The sequence below is a fragment of the Puma concolor genome, chromosome F2 (assembly GCF_028749965.1).
Source record: "Puma concolor isolate L17-30 chromosome F2, mPumCon1.1.hap2, whole genome shotgun sequence".
Taxonomy (NCBI): Eukaryota; Metazoa; Chordata; class Mammalia; order Carnivora; family Felidae; genus Puma; species Puma concolor.
Window position 1 is genome coordinate 29,622,778 of NC_141684.1, and position 27,274 is coordinate 29,650,051.

Here is a 27,274-nt window from a genome sequence, read left to right on the forward strand (position 1 = left end):
TCGTGACCTGGCTGAAGTCGGACGCTTAACCGACTGCGCCACCCAGGCGCCCCCATCCCACTCTTTCTTAAAGGAAGAGGGCTTGGGGCTCAAAGGGTTGACTTTGCCAAAGAAACTACCTCACAAAATCCTCTTTCTCACCTGTGCTCTGTTGGTGATGCAGGGTCATTGAGAGCAATGGTCAAAAATGCACTCTTGAGATGTTTCCGAGTGTTATTTTTAAGTTGGTGAGGGGTGGTAAGGGTAGAGACAACAGGAAGTCTCTAAGGGGATTTCTGTGTGTTAAAGATGACTAACAGGATCCCGGATGTCTGGCTATTGTCATGCTAAGGTTGTTTTTAGTCTACAGCAAGGCATTAACATTAAGGCAGCAGTGGGTTCCTTGAGGAATGTCCCATTCTGCATGTCTTAGGTATGTATCAATGGGCTGCAAGTTGTAAGGAAATTTAATTTTATCTCTATTTCTCTTGGCTTTGTTCTCCTCATCCCTGGTATTCTCTTCAATCACCTTTTGTGGATAAGATCTTGTTCCTAGTGTTGTAAAACCACCTTTCAGCTACAATTTTTCAATTTTGGCCTTCGTCAGTCCTTTGAGCGACCTCAGTCTTCAATGTAACATTTTTGGCCTGCACTCTAAATCAGAATGTCTGGTTTAAATTGTAATCTGAGACTGATGACAGTAGCTGTGAGACATTGGGCAAGTTACTTAACCCGTCTGTGCCTCAGTTTCCTCATCTATAGAATAGGGTTTACGGAAGTTCCTGCCTCAGGTCTTTACCGTGAGAGTTAAAGTATGACAAGTTCTTACAATAGGGCTTGGACCACTGTCAGCCATTGTTATTTTATAGCCTTTCTCTGCGCATCAGTTGAAACTTCTAAATTAACATCCTGTTGCTTCATTATGTTTCCTCTTAACCTGTTTTATTTTCCTGTCTTTAGATAGGACAGGATTCAAGTCCATCCAAGGCACTCATTCATACCTAGGCCTCTGCTGGTGATGCCATTCTCCCACGTAAGAGTTTTTCCCTCTTTCTTGTTCACTATGTACAGTCGACATAATTATGAAAAATGAGACTCTTCATCAAATTTTCCTAAGCTTGTCTTTGAAAGAGCAACTTCTAAGCTATTACCAAGCAAGGAAGAGAGTACAGTAATCATTTTTCTTTTTTAGTGGCAGCTAGAAATTAAAGCTTTCTGTGGGAGGAATTTAGTAGTAACTTTCAATACTGGTTTCTTTATTTTGTCTTTCAAGAAGGTAATTCTTCAGTAAGAGTGAGTGACTCTTTTAAAGAAGTTAAGGCAATAACTTTTTATGATGTTAATGATGGTTGGAAATAATATTGCATTATCAATTTGTGACATATTCAAGGAAACACATCTCTATTTAATTGCTTTTCTCTGATTTTTCAAGGGTTATAATAGTTGAACTCTAAGTTCACAATAAGGTCATTAGAATCATAATTCAAAAAATGTGAAACTGGACCACATGATGCAAGGTTTCTTGATTTCTTGATGCAAGACCTCTGGAATTGCAAAGTAACCAAATTCAATATTTTACCTACTTAGTAGAATTCAGGTGCCAGAAAAGTACTTTGCATTTTTTCTCACTGAAGGTCATAGAATCTTTGAATATTCTCCAGTGGAGATCAAGCCAGGTTATAATTCATACAACTTTAGGTTAGTTTTGTGAGCAGAAAAATTCCCATCTATAAAAGAAGTAGGAAAACAACTCCTCTGAGGAATTAGAACCTCATATATTTCAGCAAATAGAGATTAAAGCTATTTTTGTGGAATGATTCCGGTTTTACTTCATATAGTAAAAAAATTTAGTTCAAACATTTTTTTTCTGGATTGGTTTTATCAACCAAATCACTGGATTTATGTTTTTCCTTTCCTGCTTCTTTGAATTTAGTTGATTGTTTGAATTAATCAAATCTACCTGTTGTTTTGGCATTATAATTCCTGATTGGTTTTCATGGGATGATGCTGGTCCTGCGAGATATTCATTCATTCATTCAGTCATTCATTCAGTGTTTATTTATTAAGTACCTGCTATATGTCAGGGATAGTTATTGGGGATAAAGAGGCAAACAAAACAGAAAAGATCTCCGCTGACACAGTTTACACTCTAGTAAAGGTGATGAGAAATAAGCTAATAAAGTGGTATTTCTATAAGATCATGTAGTAAATAGTACTCTGAAGAAAAATAAGGTAAGGAGCTAACAAACAGAGAAGGAGCTTGTTATTTTAGAAATGATGCTTTTTGTAAATGGTAAAAACTTTCTGATAAAGTGGTACCTGAATGCATATCAGAATAGGGTCCATGAGAAAGGCATAGAGATATCTGGAGGAAGAATGGTCTAGGCAAAAGAATAGCAGTGGGAAGAGTTCTAAGGAAAAAGAGTGCTTGATGTATTCCAGACATGGCAAGGCAGTCAGTGTGGCTCGGGGAGGCATATGTGAGACAGATATTGATAGAAATGAGGGATCAGATCACGTAGGACTTTCTGGACCTTGGTCAGAGCTGTGATTTCCATGCTGAGTTGATGTGAAGCTATTGGAGACTTTTGAGCTAAGAGAGGGTGACATAAAAGATGACATAACACATATTTGATTTATACTTTAAAAAAGAGAATTTTAATTGCTAAGTGGAAAATGTATGATAAGTTGGGAGTGCAGGTAGGATATTCTAGTATTTTTTTCTCATGATTCTATGGTCAAACAAGATTTAGAAACATTATATTAAAGATGAGTATTAAGGGACTTTTTTTGTAGAGCTTTGATAGGTTGATGTATATTGTATATCTCAAACAGTGTGATGGAATATGCAATTCCCAACGTTAACCATGAAAATATCTTTAAGGATCCCCTTTGGAGATTAGTGTTCATAGACCTCAGGAGAGTGATGCTGATGCAGACACCACATAAATAAATCATCTGTCTTTTGAGAAACATAAACACTTTCAAACAAAGCTGAGAGGGAAGTTTTCAATCAGAGTTCCTCATAATTTCTTCTGCAACCTTAATTCCTGACCCTGGTGAGATTGTTTCCTGTTTTTTAGCAAGAAATTGTTAGGATAGATTTTTTCAGAATTCTGTGTTGAGAATCAGCACACTGAGTATAATTCTAAATCCTTATGGAGTCTTGGTCTGTGCCTTTTGGAGCTAGCTTTTGATTAAATATCCACATTCCATTTGCCAAAGGAAATAGTGCATAGAAGATACGTGTACATCAGTGGAAAGACAAGTCTGCCTTCTTGTGGAATGGCTAGTTTTTAATGGGCAGGAGAACCCTGGATTTGTCAGGAGAAATATTATGCCCTTTTGGGCAGGATGTTAACCTGGAGACAAAGTTATTCACACTAGGAAGTATGCTCATTATTTTAAAAGTAGTTCTTTAGCTAATGGAAAAAGCAAGTCATGGAAACCTTAGATTTTTCTTATCTCTTTGACATGATACGTGTGTCTCTTAATTATCTATGGAAACCAATTCAACACATCACTGTGTCATCACATTTTATTATCTCTGAAAAGATACTGGAAAAATTTCTACCCTATAACATTGCTAAATTAAAATGTTTTAAAGGTTAATTGTCAAATCACTGCAGGGGGAGGGAGGACATTTCAAAAGGTTGAGTTTCCAGACTAAATAATGGGTCTTTATCTTACCTAAAACCATTTGCTTAAGGTGGTTTTGGGTTTGCTTTATAGAAGGTTTGGTTACATGGGGTGGGGGGAGGGGGACAGGGAGAATAGATGTACAAAGTGGTAGTTTGAAATAACCCACATACTTGGGCCCAATGAGGCTCCTTTCCTTAGGACAGGAGGTAGAATATGCAGAGCATGAAGTGGGCACCAGGCTATAGAGCAAGGGCTTTGGAATCAGGCACTCTTTGGCTGGAATCCCAACGTTTTCACTTCCTAGGTGAGTGGCTACTGGTTGTTGTTTACATTTTGAGCCTCCATTTCCTCTTTTAATAAGAAGTTGGTGATGGGTCCTTAGTAGGGCTTGTTGTGAAGATGTAACAGGATAATACATTTGCAACTCATTTGTTGCTATCCCTGGGTGGAGCTGTTGTTTTCCCCCCAGCGTGCCAACTTTGAAGCAGAACTTGGCTGCTTACATTAACTAGAAAGGAACCACTCCAAAACACTAGTGAACAATGTGTATTTTACTAAATACATTGAGGGAAAGTTAGATGTGGGCGTTCACACAGCACAGGATATATACCATTTCAAGCTGAAACTTGGAATTAGCTATCTCTTGCCAAGTGGGCAGTACTGCTAATTGTAGCACTATATCAATATATCCCTTCTTCCTTTTAGCAACAGAAGCTTCCAGGTTTTAGCTGAGAACATGGAAACCCAGCTAGAGATGACATATTTTAGTTTCTCTTCATTCAGGTGTTACCAAGTAACCAAGTCAGGCCCATGGGGTATGAACAATGATGCTTCCAATTGTCCTGTCATCTTCTCAGAGCTAAAGCTGCTTGTCTTGCACTCTTTTCCATTTCCTGTGGTTTAAAGAATACTGACAAACATCTTTAGAAGTTTAGAAGTTCCCAACGATTTATCTTTGAACTATTAAATGCTAGCAAAATATGCCATCTCATTTAAGCCACTACATCTTGAGTTCTATTTGTTAGAGCAGCCCTCTGATCATACACAGACCAGTTCTCACTTTCAAATCTCTTCTCTCCTTGTCCTCCAGGGCCTGGTTTTCCAGGTTTGTCTCTCCCTTCCTGCACCTAATGCTCCCATCTCACCCCCTTTTACTCCCTTTATCATGCAGCTCAATTTAATTCTTATCCATTTCCTCCAAACATCACCCCTCAGGAATCATTCTTTTCAGTCCACAAGGAAGCCTCCAGTCACTGGGGTGTATCTTCTTTAGAAGGTAGAAGAGAATTATAAATTACAAATAGCTTTTTCCCATGTTACACACGGAAAACACTTCACAGACTATGTAACTACCATGTAACAAGTGCTCAATGATGGGTTCCTCCATTTTCCATTTAGCCCTGTGCCTTCTCCAGGAGTTGACATTACTTCTGGAACAAACTGGAAAGATCTAATGATCTACTTCTGCTGTGGTACTGTACCTCTGCTGTAGATCAAAATCGAGCCATGTGAAAGATTCCGATTAGCGATAACCTGAGCCAGGTTTACACACTTTAAGAATGCTTTGGATGAAAGAGAATCTTCTTGGTGAATCCCAAACATGATTGTTAATCCAAAGGTTAAAAATATGTAGATTCTGGGGTCCCAATACTGGAAAGTCTGACTTTATGAGTTTGCTGTAGGGTCAGGAAGTCAGCATGTTAACATATATCTCAGGTAGTTTTGATGCAGTTATTTAGCTGGTGCATGAACTGACTAAAATCTTGGATATTATGCGTCTAAGATTTGGCAAAAAGCAAGTTAAGGGGAGACAAATGTCAGGTAATGCTCATTTCCACTACTTTCCCCCCTAACTCTCACCTCCCCTGGTAACACCAGAAAGATTAAACTAATAATTCAGCCATGGGATAAGGAGCCTTAAAGGTTTCCAACTACATCAAACCATGGGTCAGATTGCACTCCCAAGTTCAGCCATGTATGGCCAAGGACGATAATGGGCTTTGATGCTTACACATCCAAGTAAGCATCGCAATTTGGCTTGGTATACACATAGAAATTGCCAATGAAAGACAAAGGGAGAATAACAGGAAATGGGAACACATCTGTTTGGAAGCCCAGCTACCTGATATGTTAGCTTTGGCAACCCTTGTACACTTTGTCCTGCCAGTGAAGCTACAGTCAGGGAAATTGAAACACTGACCTCATATGGCTGGGATCGGCACCAGTAATGCCTCTATACATATTAGGCCTTCAAAACAGTTCTGGAGGTTGATCTGGGGCTCAACTTGGCAGCCCTAAACCACACAGATCATTACCTATAATGGGAATTATGTATGTTTATTATTGAGCTGATTTCTTTTGAAAATGTTCATGGCTTAGAGCTGTAAAACTCACATACAGAAAATAAATTTAACATTTCAATTAAAAGCAGCAACTTCCAAACAGAAAAATATGTGATAGAGTTTCAGAGTCCTAACATGCTGCTGCAAACGCTGAAGGTCAGAAGAATATATTAGGAGGGAAAGTGCAGGGGCATCAGAGGCAACGAAACAGCCTTTGGAAGCTTTCTCTTCCATTCTCTGAAAAGAGTTGGGTATCCAACAAGTCGTGTCCCATTGCTGACCATCCCCCACCCTGCCCCAAGGGATCATAGGAGGCGGAGCTGTAAACTGCAGAGCCCATGTTTAGAGGACCTTCACTACAGGACCAGAGCCATGGGATTTTATCCTCTTTGTATATTTTAGTTTTAAGGAACACCAAGAGGCACCATTTATAATGTAAAAAGTTTGGGGTTTCATTACATTTAACTTCATGAAAGAGTTTGTACAACCTTCTGGTGCTACTTTTGGGCATAGCTGTGAGTATTGAGCTGGCAGGTGAACAAGAGCTATTAATAAAAAGGCTCATCCTCTAGATTAGCACATTGGATTATGTGATTTGTCAAGTTGTCAGACATGAAGAAGAAATTATTTGGTCTTGTTTTGACAGAAATATGCTCAAGCATTTTGGATTACCTTCCAGGCCCTAAGTGTTCAGAGAATCTCAACACCTCTTGATTCAGTGGATCAAGAGACCTGTGTCATTTCAAATTACGCTGTCATCTCTTTTTGTGAAAATTTGTTTATGTTCTACATGTCTGGTGACCATTTCTCTGGACGACTGTCTAATAAAGACCTTCTCATCTTTATCTTGTTGCTCTTCTCTCCCTGCACTCTCTCACCAAGAATCACGTACCTCATCCCCTAGCAAGTTTCTAACAATAATGTTTATTGAACCCCTACTTTGTATCAGGTTTTGTACTTGGTGAGGCACACACATATGTTTATTTCATACTTTAAACACGTCTAAGTAAGTGATATTCCCATTTTACAGATGAAGAAATTGTTACTCCGAAAAGATGTATATATATATATATATATATATATATATATATATATATTTATATATATATATATATATATATATATATATATTTATATATACATAAAAAGCTTGGTCAAAATAATGAAACTAGACAATGTCCAAGCTACGATTTGAATCTATGTCTTCTAACTCCAAACCAGTGATGTTTCCATTACGTCATTCTGCTCCGCCACCATTGTAAGTAAGTACTTGGAATTTAAGCATATACACTTATGCATTTATGAATTCCAGTGCATATATTATGCAGTCTAAATTCAACTTGGTAGAATGTTGTTTGATTCAAAGATTAGAATACACAGACCATAGACTATGGTACTAAAATCAAGTCTTTTTGTTTTATATCAACTAAGGAGTTTCAGGGATAAAAACCCCAGGTGGTCTGAACCTGATAGAGCATGCTCAGTTGCTCAGGGGACAATGATGCAAAATAAAGGACATTTTCTTACCTTTGTAAACAGGCACCTATGCTGACATGGTCTTGGAAATCCATGTTATGATGGAGCCTGTCAGGTAAAATAGTATTAGTTCCTGTTATAAATATATTTTGATAGAAAAAGAAATAAATTTAGTTATAAACCTACTATTGAGCTCTTGGTCTGACTCCTAAAAGTTATGTGAATTTGGCAAATCTCAATCTCCCTATACTACTGTCTAGTTACCTATAAAATGGGCATTATAACACTAGGCAGGCCAACACTCCCATCCATGTAATGCTAGATTATACACTCTGGACTAGGGGCCGCTTCTGTGCGCCTTAAAGAGTACTTGGCACAATAGGAAGGTCCATTCTTTATTGAACTGATGAAGCTAAAATATGCTAATGGATATGAAAGTAACTTGGAAACTATAAAAGGAATTGAACTAATTATTTTTCTTAAAAAATAAACATTTTATTTTAGAACAGTTTTAGATTTTAAAAATTTGAAGGCTATATATAGGTTTCCCAGTTTCTCCTATTGTTAGCATTTTACATCAGTGTGGTGCATTTGTCACAATTAATTAACCAATATCAATACATGGTTATTAACTAAAGGCCATACTTGATTCATATTTTCTTAGTTTTTATGTAATATCCTTTTTCTTGTTCCTTGTTCTAGGATCTCATCTGTAGTACCACATGACATGTAGCCATCTTTAGGTTCCTTTTGACAGTGAAAATTTCTCAGACTTTGCTTGTTTTTGATAACCAGGAAGTACTGGTTGAGTAATTTGTAGACTGTTTCTCCACTGGAATTTTTTATGACTAGATTGGGGTTATGTGTTTGGGGGAGGAAGACCACAGAGTTAAAATACCATGTTCACCACATCATATCAAAGGTACACCCTATCAGTATGCCTTATCCTTGTTGGTGTTAACTTTGATCACCTGGCTGATGTAGTCTTCACGAGGTTTCACCACTGTAAAGTTACTTTTTTTTTTTTTAATCCCCTTTCCATACTATATTCTTTATGCTTGTAGCGATGTCTCTGGTACTTTGTCTCACAGGATCCCCTTAGGATCTCTTGTAGGGCTGGTTTAGTGGTGACAAATTCCTTCAGTTTTTGTTTGGGAAGACCTTTATCTCTCCTTCTATTCTAAATGACAGACTTGCTGGATAAAGGATTCTCGGCTGCATATTTTTTCTGTTCATCACATTGAAGATCTCTTGCCAATCCTTTCTGGCCTGCCAAGCTTCAGTAGAGAGATCGGTTACGCGTCTTATAGGTCTCCCTTTATATGTTACAGCACGTTTATCTCTAGCTTCTTTCAGAAGTTTCTCTTTATCCTTGTATTTTGCCAGTTTCACTATGATAGGTCATGCAGAAGATCAATTCATGTTACGTCTGAAGGGAGTTCTCTGTGTCTCTTGGATTTCAATGCTTTTTTCCTTCCCCAGATCCAGGAAGTTCTCAGCTATTATTTCTTCAAGTACATGTTCAGCACCTTTCCCTCTCTCTTCCTCCTCTGGAATACCAATTATGCGTAGATTATTTCTCTTTAGTGCATCACTTAGTTCTCTAATTTTCCCCTCATACTCCTGGATTTTTTTATCTCTCTTTTTCTCAGCTTCTTCTTTTTCCATTTTATCTTCTAGTTCACCTATTCTCTCCTCTGCCTCTTCAATCCGAGCCGTAGTTGTCTCCATTTTATTTTGCAACTAGTTGATAGCATTTTTTAGCTCCTCCTGGCTGTTCCTTAGTCCCTTGATCTCTGTAGCAAGAGATTCTCTGCTGTCCTTTATACTGTTTTCAAGCCCAGGGATTAATTTTATGACTATTATTCTAAATTCACTTTCTGTTATATTGTTTAAATCGTTTTTGATCAGTTCGTTAGCTGTCGTTATTTCCTGGAGGTTTTTTTGAGGGGAATTCTTCCATTTCGTCATTTTGGATAGTCCCTGGAGTGGTGCGGAACTGCAGGGCACTTCCCCTGTGCTGTCTTGAATAACTCGCGTTGATGCGCGGGGCCGCAGTCAGACCTGATGTCTGCCCCCAGCCCACCGCTGGGGCCACAGTCAGACTGGTTTGTGCCTTCTCTTTCCCTCTCCTAGGGGAAGGATTCACTGTGGGGTGGCGTGGCCCTTATGGGCTACTTGCACACTGCCAGGCTTGTGGTGCTGGGGATCTGGTTATTAGCTGGGGTGGATCGGCAAGGTGCACAGGGGCGGGAGGGGCAGGCTCAGCTCGCTTTTCCTTCGGAGATCCGCTTAGGGAGGGGCCCTGCACCACCAGGAGGGAGTCAGACCCACTGCCGGAGGGGTGGCTCTGCAGAAGCACAGCGTTGGGTGTTTGTGTGGAGCGAGCAAGTTCCCTGGCAGGAACCGGTTCCCTTTGGGATTTTGGCTGGAGGATGGGCGAGGGAGATGGCGCTGGTGAGTGCCTTTGTTCCCCGCCAAGCTGAGCTCTGTCCTCTGGGGCTCAACAACTCTCCCTCCCGTTGTCCTCCAGCCCTCCCGTTCTCCGAGCAGAGCTGTTAGCTTATAACCTCCCAGATGTTAAGTCCCGCTTGCTGTCAGAACACACCCCGCCTGGCCCCTCCGCTTTTGCAAGCCAGACTCGGGGGCTCTGCTTGGCCGGCGGGCTGCCCCTCTACCCCAGCTCCCTCCCGCCAGTCCATGGAGCGCACACTGCCTCTCCGCCCTTCCTACCCCTTCCGTGGGCCTCTCGTCTGTGCTTGGCTCCGGAGACTCCCTTCTGCTCATCTTCTGGCAGTTTTCTGGGTTATTTAGGCAGGTGTAGGAGGAATCTAAGTGAGCAGCAGGATGCGCGGTGAGCCCAGCGTCCTCCTACTCCGCCATCTTCCCAGGATCCCCTCCATACTATATTCTTTAAAAGGAAGTCACCCATACTTAAGCCACCTATACTTAGGTAGTGGGGTATTATGTTCCATCTCCTTGAGGGTGGAGATGGAACATAATTTATTTGGAATTCTTTTTCATGGGAGATTGACAATTCTCCCCACTTGTTTAATTATTCAATAATTTATTTATATTCATATGGATCATGGATATTTCTTTTATACTTTGGGCTATGATTCAGTATTACTTCATTTTGTTGCTCAAATGTAATTATTAATTTTACTATTAATAGCAACCAAGGAGAATCCATAGTGGACTAGTATTCTGCTGAATTCTATTCTGTAGTTGGAAAGGTGATTGTGAGGTTCAGGACTTATGTCTATTTTGCTCACCTCCGTACTCTCAGAGCCTGACTTTTGGCTCATGTTATGTGCCTTATAAATACTTTCTGAATTAATATCTGAAATACAGTATTGAGTTATAACTGCCATTGATTATAGAGATCATGGGTAAACAGATTTGTTGTTGCAGGACTTCTATCCAGGATCACAAATGTTTGATAGCCATGGAAACAACTTGCAAATTTATCACTAGACTCTAGAATGTCCTTTTCCACCCACACCACACTATACCATAATCACAGCTGGAACACAAAATGCCACTCTTCAAAGAGCTCCCACTGTGGGTATCATAGAGAAACATCACATGTACTATTGAGAAGGCACATGTATCCCATGAAATTCTCTGTCAACATAAAATGGCCATGATGGTTTTCCCCCGCCAGGCTCTGAAATACAGTACAATCACAAGGCTGAAATAGCAAGCACTTTGTGACAAGAAAGACAGCTTCTTATCTGACTTCAAATCTCCCTTCATTTATCAACTGCAAGCACTCAGTTTGAGTTTGGAGTGGGAGCCTTTGACTACGTACCCTGTCATGTTCAGTTAGAGAATGAATCTTGAAATTCCAATGGGTGCCAGCCATAGTGGCACAGGCATTAAGTTGAGTCCATCCCTCTGGTGGTACTACACAGTGGATATTTGTCTAAAACTAGGGGCAAGTCCAAGCACTGGCTTTGATTTATAGTGTCTGGCAGTTTCTACTGCTGGGATCTTGGCCAAAGCCAAGTTCTCTCCCTCTGTCTGTCTTTATCCAACTCATTTCTCAGTTAATATTTTGAAGTATTCTTCATGAATCCCAAAATATGCCTTTTGGAATTTCACCATGATCCTCCCAACATCTGTTATGCATTTACTTCTAAATCAATATTTTGCCAAATTCTAGCTCCTTCTGGATCAGTAAAATATGGAATTGAATTCTAGTTCTGTTATGAACTAGGCCAGTCATGAAAGCTCTCTGAGTCAATTTCCTTATCAGTATGACAAGTAAAATAATGCCTACTTGAATAAGATGGTATTGTGAGGGTTAGAAATTAGTTAATAAAAGTACTAGCTCATTACAGAAGCTAATTAAACAGTAAACATTTGTTTATTTGAAGGTGCAGAGGGAACTCTTTTCATAATATAAATTCAATAACACACTAATAAAAAAAAGTGGGAAATGTATTAGGAAATGATTCTTCAGGCGTTATTTGTATCCCTCATTGATGGGAGGTTGAACAGGTCATTGTGCTGATGTGGCCAGTTTATATTTTCTTGCTTGAACATTATTTTATTATCATGTCTGAGAATAGTCCAATTAATGAATTCTTTGGGATAGAAGAAAGTTGAAGGAGTTAAGACCAGGAACTAGACTCATCCCCAAGTATAGGTCAACAATGAGAACAATAGATTTGGTTTTGGATTCTACCTTAATCCTGAGTTAAGTAGAATCAGGTAGTGGAAGCAGCAGGGACAGAGAAGGAGCCAGAAAACCAAATCTGAAAATCAAGAAAATGTAAGAGAATATAAAATATAAGGGAAGGAGTAAGGCAGACTCAAAAACCAAATCTAGTGGATATGGGAACTGATCAGGTAACTATGAGCATATCTGGGATCTTGAATAAGAAGAATTGATCAAGGATTTGTTTCAATTCTCGTCAGTTTCTTAAGTTATAATTTTTTTAAATTTCTTTTTACATTTATTTATTTTTGAGAAACAGAGTGAGACAAAGTGTGAGTGGGGGAGGGGCAGAGAGAGAAGGAGACACAGAATCTGAAGCTGGCTCCAGGCTCTGAGCTGTCAGCACAGAGCCTGATGTGGGGCTTGAACCACGAACTGTGAGATCATGACCTGAGCCAAAGTCGGACACTCAACTGACTAAGCCACCCAAGCGCCCCAAAGAAGTTATAATTTTTAAGGGTGTATGTTATCATAATTTCCTTTTTCCACACCATTGCATCTGCAAACCCATTCTGTTGGCTTGTTTTTTCCTTCTTACTGAATGAGGTTTTAGATACATTTCATAGCTTCTGCACACATTCTAAACAGTGACACGAAAAGTCTTAATTTTTAAGACCATAAACTATCCAATTTAACCTAATGTTATCACTACAGACCCTCCTTCAATTTAACACTTCTAGACTCCATCCCAACCCACATGCTGGACTTGACCCAAGCTAGTGGAGGAGAGAGCATGGCTAGCCACTTCTCCACCTTTCCCCAAAACTGCCTGGCTGCTTTTTCTCCCCCTTTATAATTCTGCATCCAAGGTTAGAGGGGAAGGGCAAGGGCTGTAGCATGGAGGGAGGGAGTATGTGATGGGTACAGTTTTGCCCATCACAGTTGCATCTCTGGGACATTAGACACCTAAACATTCTTTATTGATTGGTGTTTTGTGGGTATTTAGATTTGGTTTCCTTCCCCTATAGAAGTCCACCCAGGAGGTCCCTTGACATAGGCAATTGCTCTGCTGGTTGACTGCTCTGCACCTTAGCTGGGATGAGCACAACTCCTCAAGGAGTTTGCAGGAGTTAAGTCCATAGAAGCTTCATTGTTGGAGTGCAGAAAGCTCCAGAAAGCCCATTTTAGTGCAGATTGGGTATCCCTGATCAGCCTTCTACCTTTAGGCTTTGACTTTTCTAAGAACTGTGACTAAATTTTAAATGGGCTCCTTCGCAGGGCTTTTCAAGGGCAACAGTAAGTCTGTCAACAATCTTGCGGCTCTCCTCTAAAGAAATAATCCCTGCAGAGCTTCAAACCAACTTCACCCCACCCATCTTCTTTATATAACCTGGAGATAAGCAATGGGCCAAGTATCACAAAATTGGAGTCAGAGTTTCTTGGCAGGTTATACATAGATGATATGGTGCCTATTGCTTATGGCCTTTGGAACTTGACCAACATTCCAAGACCACAAAAAGTCATATCTAACTGGTGATTACACAATAAGAAGCCTCTCTAAAACATTTTCCTGTGGTGCTGCTGTCTTAGCTTCTATCCTTGCATTTCCTTAGGAGAATATTGAAGGTGTCTGACAGTTTCTCATGCACAGGCTAATTTCTTCTTCTCAGAAGTCATTGCATAAAATTCTTCTGTGTTTATCATTCATCTAATAAACTCTACCCCTTATTTCCTGAGTTATCTAGTATAAACAATTTAAATCTCTCTGTGTCAAGTGTTTTCAAACTTTTTGAAGCATAATACCTAATCCTTTGGATTGTTATGAAGATTTGAATGAAACCCTGTTAGTTCAGTACTGACCACAGCGCCTTGTCTATAGAAAGCACTCGGTAAAAGATGGTTGAAAAAAGTTGTCTTTGGGGCACCTGACTGACTCAGTCAAAAGAGCATATGACTCTTGATCTCAGGGTGATGAGTTCAAGTCTCATGTTGGGTATAGAGTTTAATTAAAAACAAACAAAAAAAAGATCAAAAAAGTCTTTGTGTGATGGATCAGCCTGTTTGATGGAAGGCTCTTCTTGTGAAGTTCTGGGAAGTAAAGTAGGGTTAATTCTGTATACTGGAGGTTTTGGTTCAAGAGTACCCTTCTGTAGCAGGGCAGAAGCAAGGTCACATTGATATATGCATGGCCCAGACAGAATGTTTTGGTGAAAAAGGAAAATAAACCAGAGATATTTTGACAGAACAGTCTGTTTTACGTATATACAGTTTTTGAAGGACCAAATCTTGTCTCTTTATTTATGATGAAGCGAAACCGTGATAATAAGTGCTGTAAATCTGCCTGTTGGGATATAGTAGGAAATTATCCTGGTCAAACATTACCTGTGTGAAATGCATCTGAGTTGAGAGACAGAAAAAAGCTCCAGTGTTCATACCTTGAAAACAGTTGTACTACCAACTATAAATTTTTTCAGTCTCTATCTCATCTTTAAGAATATTCTATGAGATTTTTCTAAATATCCTGCCAAGTTTCACAGATATTTCTGAAAAGGTGCCACCTATAAACTCTATCATCCTAATTAATAGTCATGAATGTGGTTTATTTAACAAGCTCCATTTTAGGAAAGACACCTGCCCAATAGTTCTCTGTATCCTCTTATCTATTACCAATAGGTATATTTAAAGTAACCTAGCATGGACTTCCAATTTTTTTTTTTAAGAATCCAATTCCTAGCACTTAATGTTTTTACTATTTTTTGAGATAGTAGTCTAAATATATGGAAACCACTTGCATATAAGAATGGTCTAAAAGAACATTTATTAGCCCTGAAGAAGTGTTTAGGCACCCACCTGTGACCCAGTTTAGGAGAAATTATGTGGCTAAAAGATTCAAACAGGGCTGATGAATTCAACTCAATTCTTTGAGAGAAGAAACGCTGACTGGGTTCGGTTTAACGTATATTATTGTAATCAAGACAAAAGCATTACCAGAGTAAAACTGGTCCCAAATATTTTTTAATGGACATATTTTGAGTTCCTGCTTTCCTGTTGATGAAAGGGAATTTCTTAATGGGCAACACAGTGTTCTAAAAAGGAAACCCTAATGACAGGGACAATTGTGGGACTGCATTCACATCTAAATGTGTATGTGGTTCAGGCTTTCAAGTAACTATTGCAACACTAGCTTATTCTATAATATGGTTAAATTATTCAAAACCAAGTTATTAAAAACTTGCAAGTTATTCAAAGCCAAATAGTTAAGACATTTCTATGTTTTTTCAGTATTTTCTTTTTACATTATCTCTCTTCTATGAGAGGCTCAGAGACCTAGAAGATACAGAGTCTGGAAGAAAGTAACTCTGTGCTCCCTCTCTCAAGCCTCCCCATAATATTTAGTATATAAACATGTCTAGTATAGGGACAAGTGCTTAAAAATATCTTTAGAATCTTAAAATAGGAAATAAGTAAAAAATCATAAAGGCTAAGAGAAGTAGAAGTTGAGAGAGGGATTCTCATCTACCTTGTCTGTGTGATGGACACATAGAAGGGTGAGTTGCAGGGTGGATGGCTGGATAGATCTGCTTTTCCACATATGCTCAAGTCTATTTCAACAGGTCAGGTAACACTTAGGATGCACCCTCTTCCAAAGAGCCTGGACATATCTGCCCTACTTATCAGAAGACAAGAGGAGCAAAACTGTCCTTGGGAAAAAAAAACAAAGACCTTTTTGTGTTTGAAGTCCAATTTGGCTGCTTAGTGATTATGTGAGCTGAGAAAAATCTCTCAGTATCTTCAAACTTCAATTTATCCAATATAAAATGGGTGCTTTAATACATACTAAACAGAGGTTTTGCTAAAATTCAGTAAGATAATGTATAATCCAACTTTTCAGACAAAGAACATTTGGACATATTACTTGTTATTTTCCTCACTTCATGGCAGGTTTCTTTAATAAAAAAGATACAGTGTAAGTTTCAAAGATGGGGATGTCTAGATTCAATATCCATCAAATATATTAGAAGCATCTTAACCATCAGCAGGCCAGGCTCTGATATCTCCTATGCAAATCTGGCTGCCTCAAAAGAAGTTCATCCAGACCCAAAGGCTATTCAATAGTCAAATAAATCCATTCAGTCAAGAACTATATGTTGGATGACTGCTCTGTGCTAGATACTATGCTGAGTTCTGTGCATACAATTTTTGCCTGAGCAAAGGTAAACTGACATACAGGATGACTTTAATTAAGACAAGTAGCTCCAGAATTAGAGCTATAGTTGCAGTTCCAAATTAAATATGTGATACGGCCATGTATATAAACATAGGAATGGTGGGGACTAAGCCACACCAGAGAGCTCAAATCTATCCTAAAGACAGTCACATTGAAATTAATTAGAAAGAAACTGTACTTCCCAAAGAAAATATGGCAGGCTGAATTTGTCCTGGTAGTTCTGAGTTTATGGTTCTGTTACATGGCCAGTTATAGAGATTAGATTTATAGCAAAAACCAGGAATGGGCTAAGCTTTATATTCTCCTTAGAACTTTTTTTAATGTTTATTTATTTTTGGAGAAAAAGAGACAGAGCGTGAGCGGGGTTGGGGGAGGTGGGCAGAGAGAGAGAGAGAGAGGGAGACACAGAATCTGAGGCAGGCTCCAGGCTCTGAGTTGTCAGCACAGAGCTCAGTGAGGGACTTGAACCCACGGACTGTGAGATCGTGACCTGTGTTGAAGTCAGATGCTTAACTGACTGAACCACCCAGGCACCCCATATGTCCTGCTTTATGTGATATGGAAACAAAGAAATCCTAAGCAATTGAGAAATAGCTGTCTTCCAGATAACACATAGTGAACTAATTGATTTATTTGTTTCAGAATAATGTTCTTATTCTGCCACGTGATACTCTACAAATCTGGTCCAAAAATCTTTTGATTTTCTTCTCTAACATTTTCTCATCTATGCTATTCTGGCCAAATGACTCTACTCATTATCCCTGTATGTGTTTTGCACTTTCCCACTTATGTGTCCTTGCTTCACCTGGACCGATTTTCCCACATTTTATCAAACCCAAATACTTTCCCCCTTTTAGGACTAAATCAAGTGTACTCTTTGCTTCAACTAAACCGACATTTTGTACATAATAGTTCTTCTTCGTGATATATATTCTTTCCTTGTTGCAGACAACAGAATCCACTCCAACTGGCTTAAAGAGAAAGAGATTCATTAAGTGGTACAGAACATCTCAGTTGCTGGAACAGTAGGAGGAGCAGCCTATAAGCTGGTGGTCAGTTCCCAGAAGACCATAGTACTCGCTTGGTACAGGAACTATTGCTACAACCCATCCCACACCCTTACTACTTCTCCTGCCACTTCAGCCATTAGAATGAATAGTTAGAACCTCACTTATTTTTTCCATAGCTTACTTTTGAGCCAAAGTTTTCTACCAGCATATCTGATTGGCTGAGCACATATCACACATTTGCACCTTAGAGACCAGTAGGTGTGGGAAATTAGGTGTTCATTATATTGAGATTCACAGTGTGGGGGAACTTTGACAATGTGGGGCAGGTAATCAAAAGATTTGGGTAAGCCCAGAGTGACACATGTCCATTGAATTTGGACTCTCTTTTACTCTGGATTTTGGCTCTGCTTGTATTCATTCATTCATTCATTCATTCAGTAAGGAAGTAAGTATTTTTATGAACTATGATATACCTTGTATTATGTTGTCTCTAGAAATCATTATCCTTAAGAAGCATACAGTTAGGAAACCCATAGAACTGTACAACACAAAGAATGAATCCTAATGTAAACTATGGACTTTAGTTAAAAAATAATGTATCAATATTGATTCATCAATTATAATAAATGTACCACATGAATGCAATATGTTTATTATAGGGGAAACTGAGGGTAAGAAAGGGGTGAGGGAATACAAGGAAATATCTATACTTTCTGCTCAATTTTTCTTTAAATCTAAAATTTCTCTAAAAATAAAGTCAGGGTGCCTGGGTTGCTCAGTTCGTTGAGCATGTGACTTTGGCTCAGGTCATGATCTCATGGTTTGTGATTTCGAGCCCCACACTGGGTTCACTGCTATAAGTGGAGAGCCTGCTTTGGATCCTCTATCCCCCTCTCTGTGCCCCTCCCCTGCTTTCACTCTCTCTCTCTCTCTCTCAAAAATAAACAAAACATTTAAAAATAAATCAATTAATAAAAAAGAAGCTTACAATCTAGAAGGTTGGAAAAACAATAAAGCAACAATTAAAATATAGGGAAAATAGTGTTATAGGACAGAGAAGAGAGTTTAAGTCATATTTTAAGGAGATTTGTTGTAGGAGTAATGGAAAAGTGAGGAAAGGTTTCTGAAAGAAGTAACACTTGGTTGTAAACTGCAAATGGGAGGGAGCACAGAGAAGGAAGTTAAAGAGACTGGTGTGTGCAAATGGAGGATGTCTGAAAGTGCAGGACAAGAGAGAAACTGAAATTAGCTGAGCATGGCTGTAGTAAAGAGAGTGATGAGAGGGTCCTATAAGATCAGACTGGAGACACCCAATGGGGTCCGGGCCATAAGGGCCTTAGATAAAAAGCCTCAGAGGTTTGGACATTGTCTTATCTACACAACAGTGTCTGCTTTTGGAAAATGTTTATCCTCAGAATCCAGCATAGCACCAAGCATATACTGCTCTATTCATTGATGATTTGCAAATGCCATTACTTCTTCCATATCTATTGACATTCTACTTAGGGAAGGGCTTTCTCTTTTCCTCCATTTATTTATTTATTGGTTTATTTCCTTTTATCAGTATGGGCTCATGGATTTTTATTTTATTCAATGGGTTATAATCTGTTATTATAATGAATTATTTTGATGCTCTAATTGTCCCAGATTTGACAAATAGTAGCCTCTTCAAACTGGCATCTGCATCCTTCAACATGTCTCCAGCATTCTTTGAGGACTTCTTTATATTTTGGCAAGACAAAGTGTTCTGGATTAAAGAAAATAAAGAAACATGACAATTGAATGCAAAATGAATCCTGGCTTAGTTCCTGGACCAGAAAAGAAAGGTTTTCTATAAAAGTTATTACCAGAACAAATGGCCAAATTTGATTAGGGCTGTAAATTAAATTATAGTTTTGTATCACAGTTAATTTCTTCATTGTTAACTGAGAGCATATTCTTATTTAAGGAAAATACACACTGCTGTGTTTAGGGGTAAATGGGGATCAGATCTGTGACCTACTCTCAAATGTTATTTAGGAAAAAATATCAATAGAAGTTGTATATATATGCATATTTATGTACATATGTAACATATTAAATATTATATATACATGAGAGAGATTGATAAAACAAATGTGGTAAAATTTTATCATTTGGGAAATCTTGGATATGGATATATGGAATTTTTTACACTGCTTTTGCTATTTTTCTGTAATTCTAAATTGTGTTAAAATGCAAAATTTAAGAAAATTAAGCAAACAAACAAAAATATGTTGCTTTTCTAGGGAGCATAAATTGTCTGGAGAGAAAAGGGGAGAAAAGAATCCAAGAAGGGAAGCTATTATAGGCATCTGAGGAGAAGTGGCCATGACATGGACCAGACAATGGAAGCAGTGGATATATCGGGTTGTAAACAGACTCCAGATACAAATTAGAGGTAGAATTGTCAGGACTTGACTATGAGCTGTAGGGAGGATGAGAAAAGGGACACTTATAGGAGGGTGCCTGGGTTTGAGGCTTTAGTAATTTGATGAACAGTAGTATCATTTACAGGTATAAGAACCTAAAGAGGGAAATTTTGCAGCAAAGGTGAAATCAAGAACTTTTATTTGGACATAAAAATTTGAGATGGGTATTAGTCATCGAAGTGCAGATATATGACATATATGAGCAACTCAGTGGAGAATTTTGTGCTGGAATAAAACTTACGGGAGTAGCCGGAATAAAGGTGGTATTTAAGGGGCGCCTGGGTGGCTCAGTCAGTTTAGCATCCGACTTTGGCTCAGGTCATGATGTCACGGTTCCTGAGTTCAAGCCCCGCATCAGGCTCTGTGCTGACAGCTCAGAGCCTGGAGCCTGTCTCAGATTTCTGTGTCTCCCTCTCTCTGCCCCTCACCCACCCATGCTCTGTCTCTCTCTGCCTCTCAAAAATAAAGAAACGTATTAATTTAAAAAAGATGTTATTTAAAACCATAGAACTAGATGAAATTACCTACAAAGTGCGTGTTAAGGGAGAAGACAGTTTTGAGGAACTACCATATTTCAGAGTGGAAACATAGGACCTGCCATGTCATTTATGGGGCTCAGTGCAAAATAGAATTGCAGAGTCCTTTGTTCAAAAATTATTGAAAATTTCAAGATGGTGACAACAGAGCATTAAACCAAGTTGGAGGCCCATCTAAGGGGGGCGGATGGGCAGCCTGGTATGACTGCCCAGGTTGCAAATTTATGAAACCAGTCCTGTACACAGAGAAGGAAGCTCCAGTAAAGGATATATAAAAAGGAGCATTCAGAAAGGTGAATCTCTGACCTCATAGAAGCCAGGTTAAGAGAATTTTCAAGAAGAAAGGATGTTGGCTATTTTGAAAATGTTTAAGTATTTTCATCAGAAGTAAGAGAAATCTCTGTGAACTTGGCCACATGTTTTACTGGACAAAAGTCACTTATGAATATTGGACAGAAAGACCAATAGAATAAAGCAAAGGTAAAGAAGCAGATAGAGTGAGTGTAATTTATCTGTTTGAGGAGTTTTGCTCTGAAGAAAAGCAGAGAGGTTAAGTGATAGATGGAGGGGAACTTGAGTTTTTAAAGTGAGAAATGGAAGAATTTGTAGGCTGATGAATATAATCCAGTAAAAAAAAAAAAAAAAAAGACAGAGTGGTAAGAGAAGGAAACATCTGTTTAATTGGATGACATCTTTAGCAGTTTCTCTGACTGCTTGGATACAGGCACAGATGAGGTTTTTGGGAAATTCTCCATGGCACTATTGTGTCTCTGCACAGATTGTGAGCAGAAGCACTATCTTTTCAGGGACATTTGTGTAGTGAAAGGGCTTGGAGAATAGAAATAATAGACTCTCCCTCCAGAATAAAAGGCTGGCATGCTTACTCTCCAGCATAATAAAGATAATGTCTTTAATATATTGGGCATGTTTCCTGCCAATTACGCCTGATTCAGGTTCTGTACGATTAGGGCTCCTCTTCTGTAACACAGCCCACTGAAGGTACAGGTGTCACCCAAACCTCGCTGTGTCACCCTGTGGGAACTGGGACTCAGGGAACCAGAGGAAAAATGCCGATGCTCTGGCTACCACTACTGCGGAGTAATAAAACTCTTGTCTCTGATTCAGGAGGCTGTGTCTTCTGCCAGCATCCATGAAATAGTGGCAGGTTGGCTTGTTAACTTGCAAGTAGTAAAAATAATTAGACACTTTACAGTTCTTGACAATGAGCTCCAAAGGAAGCAAGAGGCCACATAGTTGAATAGTTTAATACCTGAAGAGAGGGATTAAAATCCTGGGATTATAGACTCTAACCTGGAAAAAACAGGCAAGTGATGGGGCACCTGGGTGGTTTAGTTGGTTGAGCATCTGACTCTCGATTTTGGTTCAGGTCATGATCCCCGGGTTGTGGGATCAGGCTCCACGTCAGGCTCCACACTAAGCACCGGGCCTGCTTAAGACTCTCTCTCTCTCTCCCTCTGCCCCTCTCCTACATGCACTCTTCCTCTCTCCTTCTATAAACAAACAAGCAAGCAAATAAATAAGCAAACAGGCAAGTGAGGTGAAATATGGTGATGAATAGCAAATCTGTGTGCGAGGGAGTGTGTGTGTCTGTGTGTGTTGGGGGCAGGTAGATGTTGCAGAACTTCGTTACTTGGAAGAATTGTTTGGCTGTATCATCTTAGGTAGGGATAATACATCATAAGTTCAATTCAGAGTGTGGAATGCTTGAAATCAGTATTTCAGAGGTGGCATAGTTGCCGGAGGCAAGAAGGTCTGGATAAGTGGCTCAGGTTGAGTGAATAAAAGTTTGGGGAATGTTTCTGAGAATGTCTCAGAGCAAGGAAGGTATTCAGGCTTTGATACTAAATACTTACCATGCTAAGTCCCTAGACAATTTCTCTTTGCCACAGCTTTTTAAAAAAATATAATTTATTGTCATGTTAGCTAACATACAGTGTATACAGTGTGTTCTTGGCTTTGAGAGTAGATTCCTGTGATTCATCACTTACATACAACACCCAGCGCTCATCCCAGCAAGTGTCCTCCTCAATGCCCATCACCCATTTCCCCTTCCTCCTGCCCCCCGCTCCATATCAACCCATAGCACTTAAAGAAGTTTGGTGGAAGTGGTCAGGGTGAATGTCTAGTTGTTCTCTTTGACCGCACCCCCCTGTGATTCTTAGTCCTCATCTGTGCCCAACACTAACAGTTGGTCTCCTTTGCCTTCAGCCTTCTTTTGGAGACAATGAAAAGCACTCACTAAAGTTTGGAAAACAGAAGGGAAAGGATTTGGTCGTTTCCCTCCTCCATTTCCTCCTTGGTTTTGCTGTGGTTCTGCTTGTGACTACATCTCTCCCAAATTACAGTTTCTGTCAATCAGACCCGCTTCCATGACCTCCGCTCTAGCACCTTTTCCTCATTTGTCCCTTCAGGCTTGTGAGCCATAAATGCTTCCTAAAATTGCTAGTTACTATGCACCTCAAAATCACAGGTTGGTTCCCTTAATCCTGCCACACCTCAATAAACAGCTTCTCCATTAGAAAGCCTCTTCCAAGTTCCGAGTTCCCAACTGTGCCATCTGTTACATTCTGGGACCCAAGTGATGCAATGTTATTGGGCAGGGAGTTAGTGTCACAAGGTGGGGTACACAGAGAACATTCTTACTGAAAATAGAAGAGACAGCTGTTCTCTCACCCAGCTGTGATAGGGTGTTTTATCTGCCAGGTTTGGTGTCAAGGTTATGGCTAATTTAATACAAATGCATTAGAAAGTCTTCATGTTTTCCTAGGAACTTGAGTATCATATGAAGTTTATCATGAAAAGTATTTATTCTTTGGAAATTTGAAAGAAGTAATTGATTCAAATATCTGGACTGAGTATTTTTTGGAAGTAATTTTAGAAATGTTTTAAAATTTATGTTATTGTCTTCTGTTTTTCAATTTCATTGTGAGAATTTGACATTTATATTTTTCTTTCAAAAATGTCCATTTAAATAGAGATGGTCAAGTATGTAAGCATGTGCTGTATATAGCTCTCATTCAACACACTCATCAGACATTTTTTGATTGGATTTTATGTTCCAGGTACTTCTCTAATTTAAGATATCCATATCTAGATTTTTCCTCTTCTCATTGGATTTCTTTCAGTTATATTTGATTATATATACCTATTTTGTTCAATGTTTCTAGAAATTAATTCTTGAATTTATTAATCTATTTGAGGAAATTTTGCTTCATCTGCTTTTATATTAATGTATTCATATACTATCTTTATGATTTCCATATTCTTACTTTTTAAATTTTTATTCTATTTCTTAATTTTCAAATGAGCACAATTTTCACTTACTGTTGTAAAATTTTTAACTTTTTTCTGTTTCCAAAATTAAAAATAGCTGTCATATAAAGTTAAAAACAAGGTTAACATTAAGTACTTCCAATGAAATGAAAGTTAATATTTTAGTATATATCCTTCAATATTTTTTTCTGTCCGTATGTGTCAATATTTTGGGTTTTTTTTTTGTTTTAATTTTTTGCAAAATTCAGAGAAGGATATATATATGCAAAGATTTATAATTTGTGCTTTTTCACTTATAGTAGAATGAAAACAGGTCTTTATACTGTTGAATATTATTCCAAAATTTATTTTTAATGCATGCTTACTCAAACACTTCATATGTCAATTCTTATCCTTTATTGTTAAAAAGTTATAGTAATTCCCAAACTCAGGTATTATAAATACAATTTCCATAAAGATCACTGTCATTTTCATAGTTGGCATGTATATACTTGATACTTATTAACAAATTACACTCTCACAGAAAGTACATAAAAGTGCCCATTCTACCCACCCTCAAGAAGATCTTTTTTTTTTTTTAAGATTGTTATTTTTTAAGTAATCTCTATGCCCAACATGGGGCTCAAACTCACAACCCTTAGATCAAGAGTCACATGCTTTACTGCCTGAGCCAGCCAGGTGTCCCTATTTTTTAAAACTATTTAGTTATAATTTTTTTGTTTGAGTATCACTGATACACAATGTTACATTAGTTTCAGGTGTACAACTGCATGATTTGAAAAGTTTATACCTTATACTATGCTTACCACAAGTGTAGCTACAATTTGTCCCATTACATCACCATTATAATATTGACTGTATTCCTTATGCTGTGATTTTTATTCCTAAGATTTATTCATTCCTTAACTGGAGGCCTATGTCACCCTCTCCCCTTCACCCATTTGGCCCAATTCTCCACCCTCCTCTGCCTCTGACAACCATAAGTTTGTTCTCTGTATTTATAGGTCTCATTCTTTTTGTTTGTTTATCCATTTGTTTTGTTTTGTTTTCCTTTTCTTAGATTCCATTTATGAGTGGACTCATATGGTACATGTCTTTCTCAGTATGAATTATTTCACTTAGCATAATACTCTCCAGGTCTGCCCATGTTGCCTCAAATGGCAAGACCTCATCCTTTTTTTTTCTTTTTTTGGCTGCATAATATTTCCATATATGTATATACTACGTCTTCCTTATCTATTCATGTATCAATGGACAGTTGGGTTGCTTCCATTATCTCAGCTATTTTAAATAATGCTGTAATAAACATAAGGGGCATATATCTTTTCAAATCAATGTTTTCATTTTCTTTGGGTAAATACCCAGTAGTGGAATTATTGGATCTATTTTTAATTTTTTGAGGAAATGCTGTACCTGTTTTCTATAGTGGCTGCACCAGTTTACAGTCCCACCAACAGTGCATAAAGGTTCCTTTCTCTTCACATCCTCACCAACACTTGTTATTTCTTGTCATTTTGATTTTAGCCATTCTACCTGGTGTAAGATGATATCTCATTGTGGTTTTGACTTAACGTTTCCCAGATGATTAGTGATGTTCAGCATCTTTTCATGTGTCTGTATGTCTTCTTTGGAAAAATATCTATTCAGGTTCTCTGTGCATTGTTTAATTGAGCTGTTAATTCTTTCGATGTTGAGTTGTATAAGTTCTTTATTTTTTTGGATGTTAACCCCTTAATGGATATATCATTTGCAAATATCTTCTCCCATTAAGTAGGTTGTCTTTTTGTTTTGTTAATGATTTCCTTCATTGTGCAAAAGATTTTTATTTTGATGCAGTCCCAATAGTTTGATTTTGATTTTGTTTTCCTTGCCTGAAAAGACATATCTAGAAAAATGCCAATAGCATTTTTTTAACAGGACTAAAACAATTCTAAAATTTTTATGGAACCACAGAAGACCTCAAAGCAATCTTAAGAACAACAAAGCCAGATTTCAATATATACTACAAAGCTGTAGTAATCAAAACAGTATGGTACTGCCCCAAAAGTAGACACATATATCAATGAAACAGAATAGAGACTCCAGAAATAAATCTATGATTACATAGTCAATTACTCTATGACAAAAGAGGCAAGAATATACAATGGGGAAAAGAGAGTCTCTTCAATAACTGGCACTGGAAAAATTTGACAGCTGCATGTAAAAGAATGAAATTGGACCACTTTCTAATACCACACACAAAAATAAACTAAAAATGGATTAAAGACCTAAATGTGAAACCTGAAACCATAAAAATCCTGAAAGAGAGCACAGGTAATTAATTTCTCTGACATTGGCCTTAGCAACATTTTTGTAGATAGAGTTTAGCACTTTTTGGTTATTAGTAAAGCTGAACATGGCTTCAAGTTTAATATCTGCTCATATTTCTTCTTCTTTGAATTATGTTCATATGTTGTGCCCATTTTCTCTCTTAAAGTTAGTGTAGAAGATTAACTATTTGTCCCCTATATATTGGAAATATTTTTTTCTCAAGTTATGATTTTGCTGTTTTATGTTGCTTTAAATATTGAAGTTTTATGGAATTTTTACAAAACACTTTTTTTGTGTAGACATATCAAAATTTTATTAAAACTTATTTATTTATTTATTTATTTATTTATTCTTATGCTTAACAAAATTTTTTCTCCACAGAGATCAGACATATAATTTCCTTTTGTTTTTCTCATTCATCATGATTTTTTACACGTATGTGTATATCTATAAACATATACATAATTATCTCTCTCTCTCTATATATATATATATCCTCTTGGTTCTGTTGCTTTGGAGAACACTAATACATGTGGTAAAAGTCAGGAGGAGGGACGCCTGGGTGGCTCAGTCTGTTGAGCGTCCAGCTTCGGCTCAGGTCATGATCTCACTGTTTGTGAGTTCGATCCCCGCGTTGGGCTCTGTGGTGACAGCTGAGAGCCTGGAGCCTGTTTCAGATTCTGGGTCTCCCTCTCTCTCTGCTCCTCCCCTGCTCGTGCTTTGTCTCTGTCTATGTCTCTCTCTCTCAAAAATAAATAAACATTAAAAAAAAAGTCATGAGGATGTTCTCTTCTGCTTTTTTTAAAAAAAAAATCTATTGCATAATCTTTTTTTTTTTTTTTTTTTCCAACGTTTATTTATTTTTGGGACAGAGAGAGACAGAGCATGAACGGGGGAGGGGCAGAGAGAGAGGGAGACACAGAATCGGAAACAGGCTCCAGGCTCTGAGCCATCAGCCCAGAGCCCGACGCGGGGCTCGAACTCACGGACCGCGAGATCGTGACCTGGCTGAAGTCGGACGCTTAACCGACTGCGCCACCCAGGCGCCCCATCTATTGCATAATCTTAAACACTAAGATCTACAATCTATCTTGAATTAATATAACATTTTGTCTTTTTAAACTACATATAAAATTTGTAAATATTCAAAAGATATAACTGAGAGCATCTTTGTATGATTTGTAATCTTAGTAAGTATCTAAAATGCTTCACCATTAAAACCTGGTTTTGTCTATCTTCTTGAAAGAATATTTTTATAAATTCTATTATGGGAGTATCACTGGATTATAAAATTACTGAATTGTTATTGAGATATTCAATTTTACAAAGTGACATTTTAGC

The 27,274-nt window shown here is 38.1% G+C and overlaps 1 protein-coding gene across 1 annotated transcript in view; it reads right to left on the minus strand.

The window, feature by feature from the left end:
• Positions 1–4,157: 4,157 nt before the first annotated feature.
• Positions 4,158–27,274, minus strand: part of EMC2 (ER membrane protein complex subunit 2) — a 564,357-nt gene continuing 541,240 nt past the window's right edge. Inside the window, exons 21-22 of the transcript XR_015246898.1 lie at positions 7,491–7,547; positions 4,158–5,297 (exon numbers count right to left, since the gene is read on the minus strand). The gene's annotated coding sequence lies outside the window, so the exon portion shown is untranslated. The remainder of the gene's footprint in view (positions 5,298–7,490; positions 7,548–27,274) is intronic.